The sequence below is a fragment of the Atractosteus spatula genome, chromosome 10 (assembly GCF_055471065.1).
Source record: "Atractosteus spatula isolate fAtrSpa1 chromosome 10, fAtrSpa1.hap1, whole genome shotgun sequence".
NCBI classification, from domain to species: Eukaryota; Metazoa; Chordata; class Actinopteri; order Semionotiformes; family Lepisosteidae; genus Atractosteus; species Atractosteus spatula.
Window position 1 is genome coordinate 8,176,961 of NC_142715.1, and position 9,158 is coordinate 8,186,118.

The 9,158-nt window shown below is 44.3% G+C and overlaps 1 non-coding gene and 3 pseudogenes across 1 annotated transcript; all 4 read left to right on the top strand.

The window, feature by feature from the left end:
- LOC148824728 (5S ribosomal RNA) lies at positions 1-119 on the top strand (annotated as a pseudogene).
- A 537-nt stretch (positions 120-656) lies between these two features.
- LOC148824729 (5S ribosomal RNA) lies at positions 657-775 on the top strand (annotated as a pseudogene).
- A 538-nt stretch (positions 776-1,313) lies between these two features.
- LOC148824730 (5S ribosomal RNA) lies at positions 1,314-1,432 on the top strand. The gene has a single exon (XR_016092951.1). It is a non-coding gene; the product is annotated as a 5S ribosomal RNA (ribosomal RNA).
- A 765-nt stretch (positions 1,433-2,197) lies between these two features.
- On the top strand, positions 2,198-2,316 carry LOC148824731 (5S ribosomal RNA; annotated as a pseudogene).
- Positions 2,317-9,158: the final 6,842 nt, after the last annotated feature.

Below are 9,158 nucleotides of genomic sequence, written 5' to 3' on the forward strand. Positions count from 1 at the left end.
GCTTACGGCCACACCCCCTTGAGCACGCCTGATCTCGTCTGATCTCGGAAGCTTAACAGGGATGGGCCTGGTTAGTACTTGGATGGGACACTGCCTGGGAATACCAGGTGCTGTAAGCTTTTAAGCGCAGGAGGCGCCCTATCCCCGCTCGCTCTCTCATTCCCCTGTTCACACGTGCAGTGCGGCTTGTCCGTCCGTTTATTTGTCAGCTTTGGCGAGACACGGGTGCTTGTGTATTAGCGTGAGCGTTTTTTATTCTGATCATGAACAGTTTTACAAGTTCGCAAAGGATCGAGGAAAGGTTTATCGCCAGCTGAAAAGAGACACAGCGCTTCGGCTGTGGAGACTTGTTCGGCTGGCGTTCGGGGAGTCGCGTTTTTCAGAATTGTATTGAGATCGTTTTCCACAGAGCTCAGATGTCAAAGCACAGCAGCAGCTCTCCACAGCGATCCTCTATAGCGCCCTTTCTCCCGCAGCTCCGTCCTCATTGGAAGGAAGCAAGAGTGAAAGGCTGAAGTGAAATAGAGTGGGGAAGAAGGCAGTGAAGAGAGAGAACGTGGGAAGAAGAGAAAAACGCAAGGGAAAAAAAGCAGCGTCGTAAAAGAGGTGACGGAGCTGTCCTCTCTATAAGAAGGGTGCCAGCGAGCCTTGCTCTCGCTTACGGCCACACCCCCTTGAGCACGCCTGATCTCGTCTGATCTCGGAAGCTAAACAGGGATGGGCCTGGTTAGTATTTGGATGGGAGACCGCCTGGGAATACCAGCTGCTGTAAGCTTTTAAGCGCAGGAGGTGCCCTATCCCCGCTCGCTTGCTCATTCCCCTGTTCACACGTGCAGTGCGGCTTGTCCGTCTGTTTATTTGTCAGCTTTGGCGAGACACGGGTGCTTGTGTATTAGCGTGAGCGTTTTTTATTCTGATCATGAACAGTTTTACAAGTCCGCAAAGGATCGAGGAAAGGTTTATCGCTAGCTGAAAAGAGACACAGCGCTTCGGCTGTGGAGACTTGTTCGGCTGGCGTTCGGGGAGTCGCGTTTTTCAGAATTGTATTGAGATCGTTTTCCACAGAGCTCAGATGTCAAAGCACAGCAGCAGCTCTCCACAGCGATCCTCTATAGCGCCCTTTCTCCCGCAGCTCCGTCCTCATTGGAAGGAAGCAAGAGTGAAAGGCTGAAGTGAAATAGAGCGGGGACGAAGGCAGTGAAGAGAGAGAACTTGGGAAGAAGAGAAAAACGCAAGGGAAAAAAAAGCAGCGTCGTAAAAGAGGTGACGGAGCTGTCCTCTCTATAAGAAGGGTGCCAGCGAGCCTTGCTCTCACTTACGGCCACACCCCCTTGAGCACGCCTGATCTCATCTGATCTCGGAAGCTAAACAGGGATGGGCCTGGTTAGTACTTGGATGGGAGACCGCCTGGGAATACCAGGTGCTGTAAGCTTTTAAGCGCAGGAGGCGCCCTATCCCCGCTCGCTCACTCATTCCCCTGTTCACACGTGCAGTGCGGCTTGTCCGTCTGTTTATTTGTCAGCTTTGGCGAGACACGGGTGCTTGTGTATTAGCGTGAGCATTTTTTATTCTGATCATGAACAGTTTTACAAGTCCGCAAAGGATCGAGGAAAGGTCTATCGCCAGCTGAAAAGAGACACAGCTCTTCGGCTGTGGAGACTTGTTCGGCTGGCGTTTGGGGAGTCGCGTTTTTCAGAATTGTATTGAGATCGTTTTCCACAGAGCTCAGATGTCAAAGCACAGCAGCAGCTCTCCACAGCGATCCTCTATAGCGCCCTGTCTCCCGCAGCTCCGTCCTTATTGGAAGGAAGCAAGAGTGAAAGGCTGAAGTGAAATAGAGTGGGGAAGAAGGCAGTGAAGAGAGAGAACGTGGGAAGAAGAGAAAAACGCAAGGGAAAAAAAGCAGCGTCGTAAAAGAGGTGACGGAGTTGTCCTCTCTATAAGAAGGAACAAGTAATAGGTTTATTCCATGCTGAAAAAAAGAAAGAGAACGCAACGTTTCGGCCGTGGAGCCTTCTTCAGGTGTCACCAGCTTGACACCTGAAGAAGGCTCCACGGCCGAAACGTTGTGTTCTCTTTCTTCTTTTTTTCAGCATGGAATAAACCTATTACTTGTTCCTTTGCAGCCTACGCATGCTGACGCAGCTACCCACCTGAACTACTCTCTATAAGAAGGGTGCCAGCGAATCCGGTTCATGCTTATGGCCACACCCCCTTGAGCACGCCTGATCTCGTCTGATCTCGGAAGCTAAACAGGGATGGGCCTGGTTAGTACTTGGATGGGAGAACGCCTGGGAATACCAGGTGCTGTAAGCTTTTAAGCGCAGGAGGCGCCCTATCCCCGCTTGCTCGCTCATTCCCCTGTTCACACGTGCAGTGCGATTTTTTGGCTTTTTATTTGTCAGCTTTGGTGAGACACAGGTGCTTGTGTATTAGCATGAGCGTTTTTTATTCTGATCATAAACAGTTTTACAAGTCCGCAAAGGATCGAGGAAAGGTTTATCGCCAGCCATTTATTCTTATCATGAACCTTATATACTGTATCTCTACATCCCATAACCTTTAACGGCAGGTGCCTGGGTGTGGACATGTTGTGATGTAATATTTATTTTAAAAGTAAACATTTTAGTAAAGTCTGTTATATTGTTAAAATCTATAAGCGTTATAAAGATCAATTTTTGCTCGTGCTTATAAGTTATCGCTGCTGAATGTGTCTTATTCAATTATTATTTTAACACTTTTATGACCTATCCACTAAAATATAAAGACCCGCCCTACAATGCTCTTCTCAAAAGAAGAAATAAGTTTTACATTTTTTGATTCAATGTAATTTCTTTTCTAGAGAAACACACATCATTTGAGGCTTGGGTTGTATGTTAATATTTTTAAGGTTTAAAGACTTTACGTTCTTGGTACGTGGAAAATCATTTCAAACTTTTGTAAAGTTGTTGAGAATTTGTCATTGAAATAAGCTTACATATTTTAATTCAACGTGATTACTTTTCACTCTCGATAAAACACGTGTGATTTTGGGGCGGGGGGATATGGTGGGGCATTCTAAAACATCACAACCATTTGAAAAATGTCTTGAGCTATGTAGGCATGGTTACAAATTTGGAGTTTATGCTTAAATTAGCCGACTTGCCGGTTTTGAAGTGTGACACCTGAGCTGTCAGGCCCCAATATTGACTGCTGCGAAGATGGCTTCTTTGAGTAGTGAATCATCGGATTCCTCTGCTATGCAAACTGAAGAAGTAGGTTGCTAAATTATTTTTTCTGATAGTGGAATTGTCGTTTCAATCTGCGTTTAGCGTATTTCGTTTTCAACACTTTGTCTTCTTCTTAGCAAAAGCTGACCCAGCACTCAGTGGTGTGTGACAGTGGCTGTCATGTGAACTGACGGTGATTCAGGTGTTGGGGGTCCGTCAACGACTGATGAAGAGTTGCTACAAATGGTAAATATTAAACCACAGCAAGTTCGAAGCAAACGAAGAACTCTAACACAAAAGAGGCATTACAATTTAAATATTTTAGGTAAAAAGCATGCCTATTTATTTTGTTAAGCCTTCCTTTTCTTTTTTCTTTTAATAGAATAACGAAGAGGTCGACGCATCAATCTTAAAACTACCATCAAGCTTGAATGTTTCGTGTCTGTTCATGTGTGTTCGCCAAAATGTGATTAATGATGATGTTCAACCTAGTTTAGCTAACGATGGCTCTAATGAGCCCGATGCTATGGATCAGATTGTAAAGTCGGTGGTATGTTGCACCTTCAACCATTGTTTAAAGGGGGTTGTGGTTGATGAATGCGCGGCCTGTTTGATTAATCATCCAGGTCAACGGGGTCACACATGCCTGGTTGTCGGGTGCGCGGATGGGTACTGTGGTGTCTCCGGGGGAAAGTTTATGTAAATGAAAGTAGTACTCACACCACACTTTTCTTTCCTGAGTTTCGTGGCGTTTCTTCCTCCAACTATCTTCCAAATACAGTCCGTAATCCGTTCCCTTAATCCTGATCCGATCCGAGTTCCAAAAGTCCGTAATAAAGCCAATCCGCGATGTATCCTTATCCAGTGTCCGTAATCCAAAAACCATAAACCTTTTCTCCTTTCAGTAGTCCGTTATTCTTTAGCCCGATCTTTAACATACACCTCTTTCCTCTCTTTTCCTCCAAACCGCATTCACCTTATCGGCTTCCGCCCTGTTCACTGCCTCCAGGGCACTTATATTTCGGTTCCTGATGCGGCTCAGCTGTGTCTCATTGTTTCTCAGGGTAGACCCTTTCCATTTACCGGTCAGCTGATTCTTTTTGGCAGCCATTTTGCTAAGGTCCATATCTAGTATTTTAAGTAGGTCATTCCGAAAATACCTGTTATGAATGACCCTTCCCCTGGTCATGTTACAGTACAAAGATGTGTTGTTTGCCGCATTAGAAATTTATAAGTGTCTCAGTTTACCCCGAATTTTATCGGCTGTTCTGTACATCGCCAGTGGCCTGGGTGCCTATACTTTTACAGATGATACTGAGCAGATTATAAAGCACTTGCTGAGAAAAATAATTGACGACCGCTCGCCATATGAGTATGTATGCTCCTTACTTGTAAAGGTAGATGGAAAAATACTACACGTGACTTTTGGTGCGTTGCAAAACTTATTTTATACTTATTTATACTTATTTTTACAGAAAAGAAAAAAGATCTATGTAAAACCAGGGCTGTGAAATACTCGCAATGTGAATAGAGCTTTCACTCTGTTTTACAGACACAGGTGTGCCATTGTGAGAAGAACGAAAAATTTCGAATGTATACGTAAGAATTCTTACAAAAAGTGCTTTACACTCTTCTTTCTGCAAAGCTTGAAATGAAAATCAATTAACTGAATGCTAATGTCCTTGAATTTGTTAAAGAGATAGATGTGCATGTAAAGAACATGAGTGAAATTATTGCGATTCTGATGTTTTCAGATCAGAAACTGAAGCCTGGCGGATTCAGCGGTGTTTATTCCAAAATACAACGTATTTTACATAGAACCTGTGGTAACACCGTCCCTCTGATCACTCAGGCTAATTTATTTGCTCTGTTAGGGTCGCCCAGTTCGGTGTTCATGGCTATAGAAATGGCAAGAGAAAGGGCGTTATGAATGCTTTTTCAGATGCTGCTGAGTTTCTGAACAATTTTGGGGCGATAGCTACAACTAATTTTCTGCACCAACATTTAATTGGCGATTGCAAGCAGTAGTCTGTAATGTGTGTGAAAAGTTTAAAAGTGTATACTGGGATGTTTCTGTAATTTAAAACCTAGTGATGAAATAAAGTGGTTCACATTTCACATGCTATTTGTCCTGCGAGTTCTTTCTGTGACACTTTACTCAGTCAGTCAGTCAGTCAGTCAGTCAGTCAGTGTGTGTGTGTGTGTGTGTGTGTGTGTGTGTGCGCGCGTGCGCTCACATCCCGGAAACTCGCGGCCCTCACCAGACTTCCCACACCGCCGATTCCCTAGGGTTATAATAGACTGCACTCAAACCTGCAGCAGACATGATCACTTTCCATCCCTCATCGCTAATACGCGTTTTCACACACTTATTTATAAATCGAAGGGGATGCGGTGGTGGGCATTTGGACCCTGAGGCCTGGGGCTGCTCGGGGTGGAAGGCGGGACAACAACACTCATTATGACACACCATTGGCTCTGGAGGGGGCGGGACATCCGCCCATAACATTGCACCATTGGCCGATAAGGGGGCAGGACATCTGCCCATGGCGGCCTCCCATTGGCTGAAAAAGGGGGCGTGGTACCTGTCAAAAAGTTTGATGAAAGGTGTCGCTTTATTCTACTCCCGGGCCAAAAACAGCCCATGGATCATCAACTCAATCAGGAACTCCCAGTCTCACAACTGCATTCCCTCGGTGCGTCCCTACCACCCTAACCCAATTTCTATCCCCAGGACCATCATTAACAATGACTACATTTTACAGGACGATCCCTCCATTGGTACTCTTTTTTCCGACCGCCCAATCATCTCTTATCGCTGACTACCACATAAGCTTCTTGTTCACAGCTCCCTCACACTCAGCACCTTCCCCTGCAATAGCACTCGCTGCATCACTTGCAAATACATATCTAACGACATTCAGGGCATCACAGGACAATTCCGGATAACCCTGACAACATCCTGTATCTCATTTACTGTATCTCTTGCAAAAAATGCCCAGCTATCTACATTTGGGAAACCGAAAGGAGACTAGGAGAATGCTTCAGAGAACATATTAGGGCTGGGAAGGTTAAAGATTTCTCCAAGCCCATGGTTTTTCTTTTCACCTCAAATAGCCAGGATCTCTCAATGACTGACTTATTTTAATGTCATCTTCTCTATTCTCTTGCAGGTTTTGACTTCACACCTTTCTTCACCCCTCTCCATTTTGCACTTCCTGAGTGGCCTCTCTGCTGCTCCTGCCTCCTCCCTTCTCCCAGCTTTTGTTCTTCTGTGCTATTTAATTTTTGTAATCTGCCCTGTCTTTCTCACACCTGAAGAAGGCTTCACAGCTGAAACATTGAGTTTTCTCTCTTCTCTTTTCAGTATGGAATAAACCTATTACTTGTTCCTTTGCAGACTACACATGCTGACATAGTGTAGTTCAGGTGGGTAGCTGCTTCAATATACATTTGTAAATGTCAATTTAAAACTGTAAAAATAGTAAGATTGTAACTCCACTTTAAAACGTGGCAAGAAATAGACACATGGCAGGGTACACCCTGGAAAGGACACCAGTCCATCCCAGGGCAAAGATATAAAAAATAAACATATAGGCAGCACATATCAAGCCTTACAAGAAATCATTAACACCCTCAACACACACCACAGCTCCATTAAACTCAAATACACCAAGCATGGTAGCCTGATAGACTTCCTAGACACCACCACATACAAGGTTTCTTCCTTCAACAACACAGACAAACTGGACATCAAGGTATTTTTCAAAGACACATTCACACGGCTTACTGCACAAGGATAGCTTCCACCCAAAACATACTTTAAAAGGACTGGTAAAATCACAACTCCTACACTTCCACAAAATCTGTACACAACAAGACTTTGAGGAAGCCAAATACACACTCTTCCAAGCTTTATGCCAGAGAAGATACACACAAAGTTTCTTCAAAAATGTGGCACAAACATTTCTAAATAGAAAAACTCCAGATGACAGAAAAATACCCCTCAACACATCATATTCTCAACTCAGCATAAAAACCAACCAAAAACCATGATATTAGAAAACACAAACATACTAAGGGAGCACAAAATCATATCTGCACACAGAAAAAAACAAAAACCTTCAGCATTAATTAGTCCAAAGCAAGCTAAAACCTGTACACAACAGATCATATACACCAAGAGCCAAACATTTCATAACAGAAAACAACGATCCAAAACAAAGAAACTAAAGAAATCTTCCAGTTGCAAAGGGCACTCTCAGAAAACATCAATAACGCCATCTACAGCATCTAGTGCAAAAAGTGCGGGGTGACCTATGTGGGGGGAACGGGTAACTCCATCCGAACCCAGCTGACACAACACAGGTACATCAGGAACCACGGGACTGGAAAGCAACCCCAACTGGACAGAGATAGAAAGAAAGAAAAAGGAAAGGGAGTGGATCAAAAGACTTAATACTATCTTTACACAAGACCTGAACATCAGAAAAACCGGGAGGGTTTTAGTCGTTAGAAGGAGAGTGCTCTCCTTGTCCCAGATGGTCCCCTCTCGGATAAAATCTGGGAGAAGGAGCTTTGTTCCCCTCTCCTAACTAGCCAGATCCTACAGGGACTGGAACTCTTCACCATACTAACACGCAACAAACAGAAGAATAACTGAAACCAATCAGCTATGGAAACTCGCACAGCTTGCACAGTCCTACTAGGGAGGAAAACAAAAGACCCTGATTGCCTATTGAGATGTTAATGGTCCATGCATAATCCCCACCAGGGTAAGCAGAAACCCATTCACCAACGGAAACTGCACCTACTCATACAGAAACGTACAAAAGGAACACAGACCATAGGATACAATCTAGCCCCCTAGGAGGAACTACAACACACTGCCCCTTACAAAACAGGATAAAAACAGGCCAGCATGGACACAGTGTTCCAGAACAATGCCTGAAGAAGACCCAGGCAGAAACATAGCGACACACAGAAAGGCAAGATTGTCTTCCTATGGAGCCACAGATTCTACAGAGGTAAAGCTGCCTAACAGTGGAAACCTAACGGTGTCAACGAAGCTTTAGGCATTTAAATGGTAAGTATGGATCAATCCAGAGTTGACAACGCACGCAACCGTACGGTCACCCTCCGCACTGCCTACACAACAAACATGTCAAACAGACAGGATACCTTCCAACAAGGAACCAGGATCATCTACAAAATGATCCAAACAGTCCACCATTTACAAAACACAGCAGTTTTATTGGACGGGAGAACCGAGCACCCGCCAGCCTACGACGGAAGACAGAGGAACTCATAAAACCTTCCAAGCCACCCAAACTCACATATTTGAAGCTGGTAAGCAATGCCAAAAATTGGCTTCACACCACACTGCAGATCCTCGAAGAGCACTACGAAGAAAATCTGTCATACAACTAGAGGATCTTGAGCTTCCCCACTGGGAGGAAGCTTTCACACTTGCTTCCAACTGATCAAAGAAACATTATGGGAGGAAATTGCAGAACACCACCTTTGGACCCTACAGTACACAAGCTATCAATACTGGGTTAGGGAAGGACACTCGGGCAGATCAAATTATCACAGCAGTTTTTAAATTCTACAACGACTTCTACTGGAAAGACTGCGAACAAGACCAAGTAAGAGTTAAGTTGTTTTATAAAGTCATTATTTTAGAGCAAGGTATAATTCTGATAAAAATACAATAAACAATATGGTGAAGCTATTGGAGAGAAAATTAAGGCTCGGTTAAGAAACTGAAACAGTCTTGACTTGTTCCTTTACACAAAAGTTATTTATTTTCAAAAGAGACCCATGAGGATTCCTCTGGTGTGCAAGACCTGCCTGAAGACATTTCACCAGTTTCCTCTTCACCTAAAGAGGGTGTGTATGAAATGAGCCTCAGCAGAGGAGATCAGCAAGGTCCTTCTCCAGGCCAGG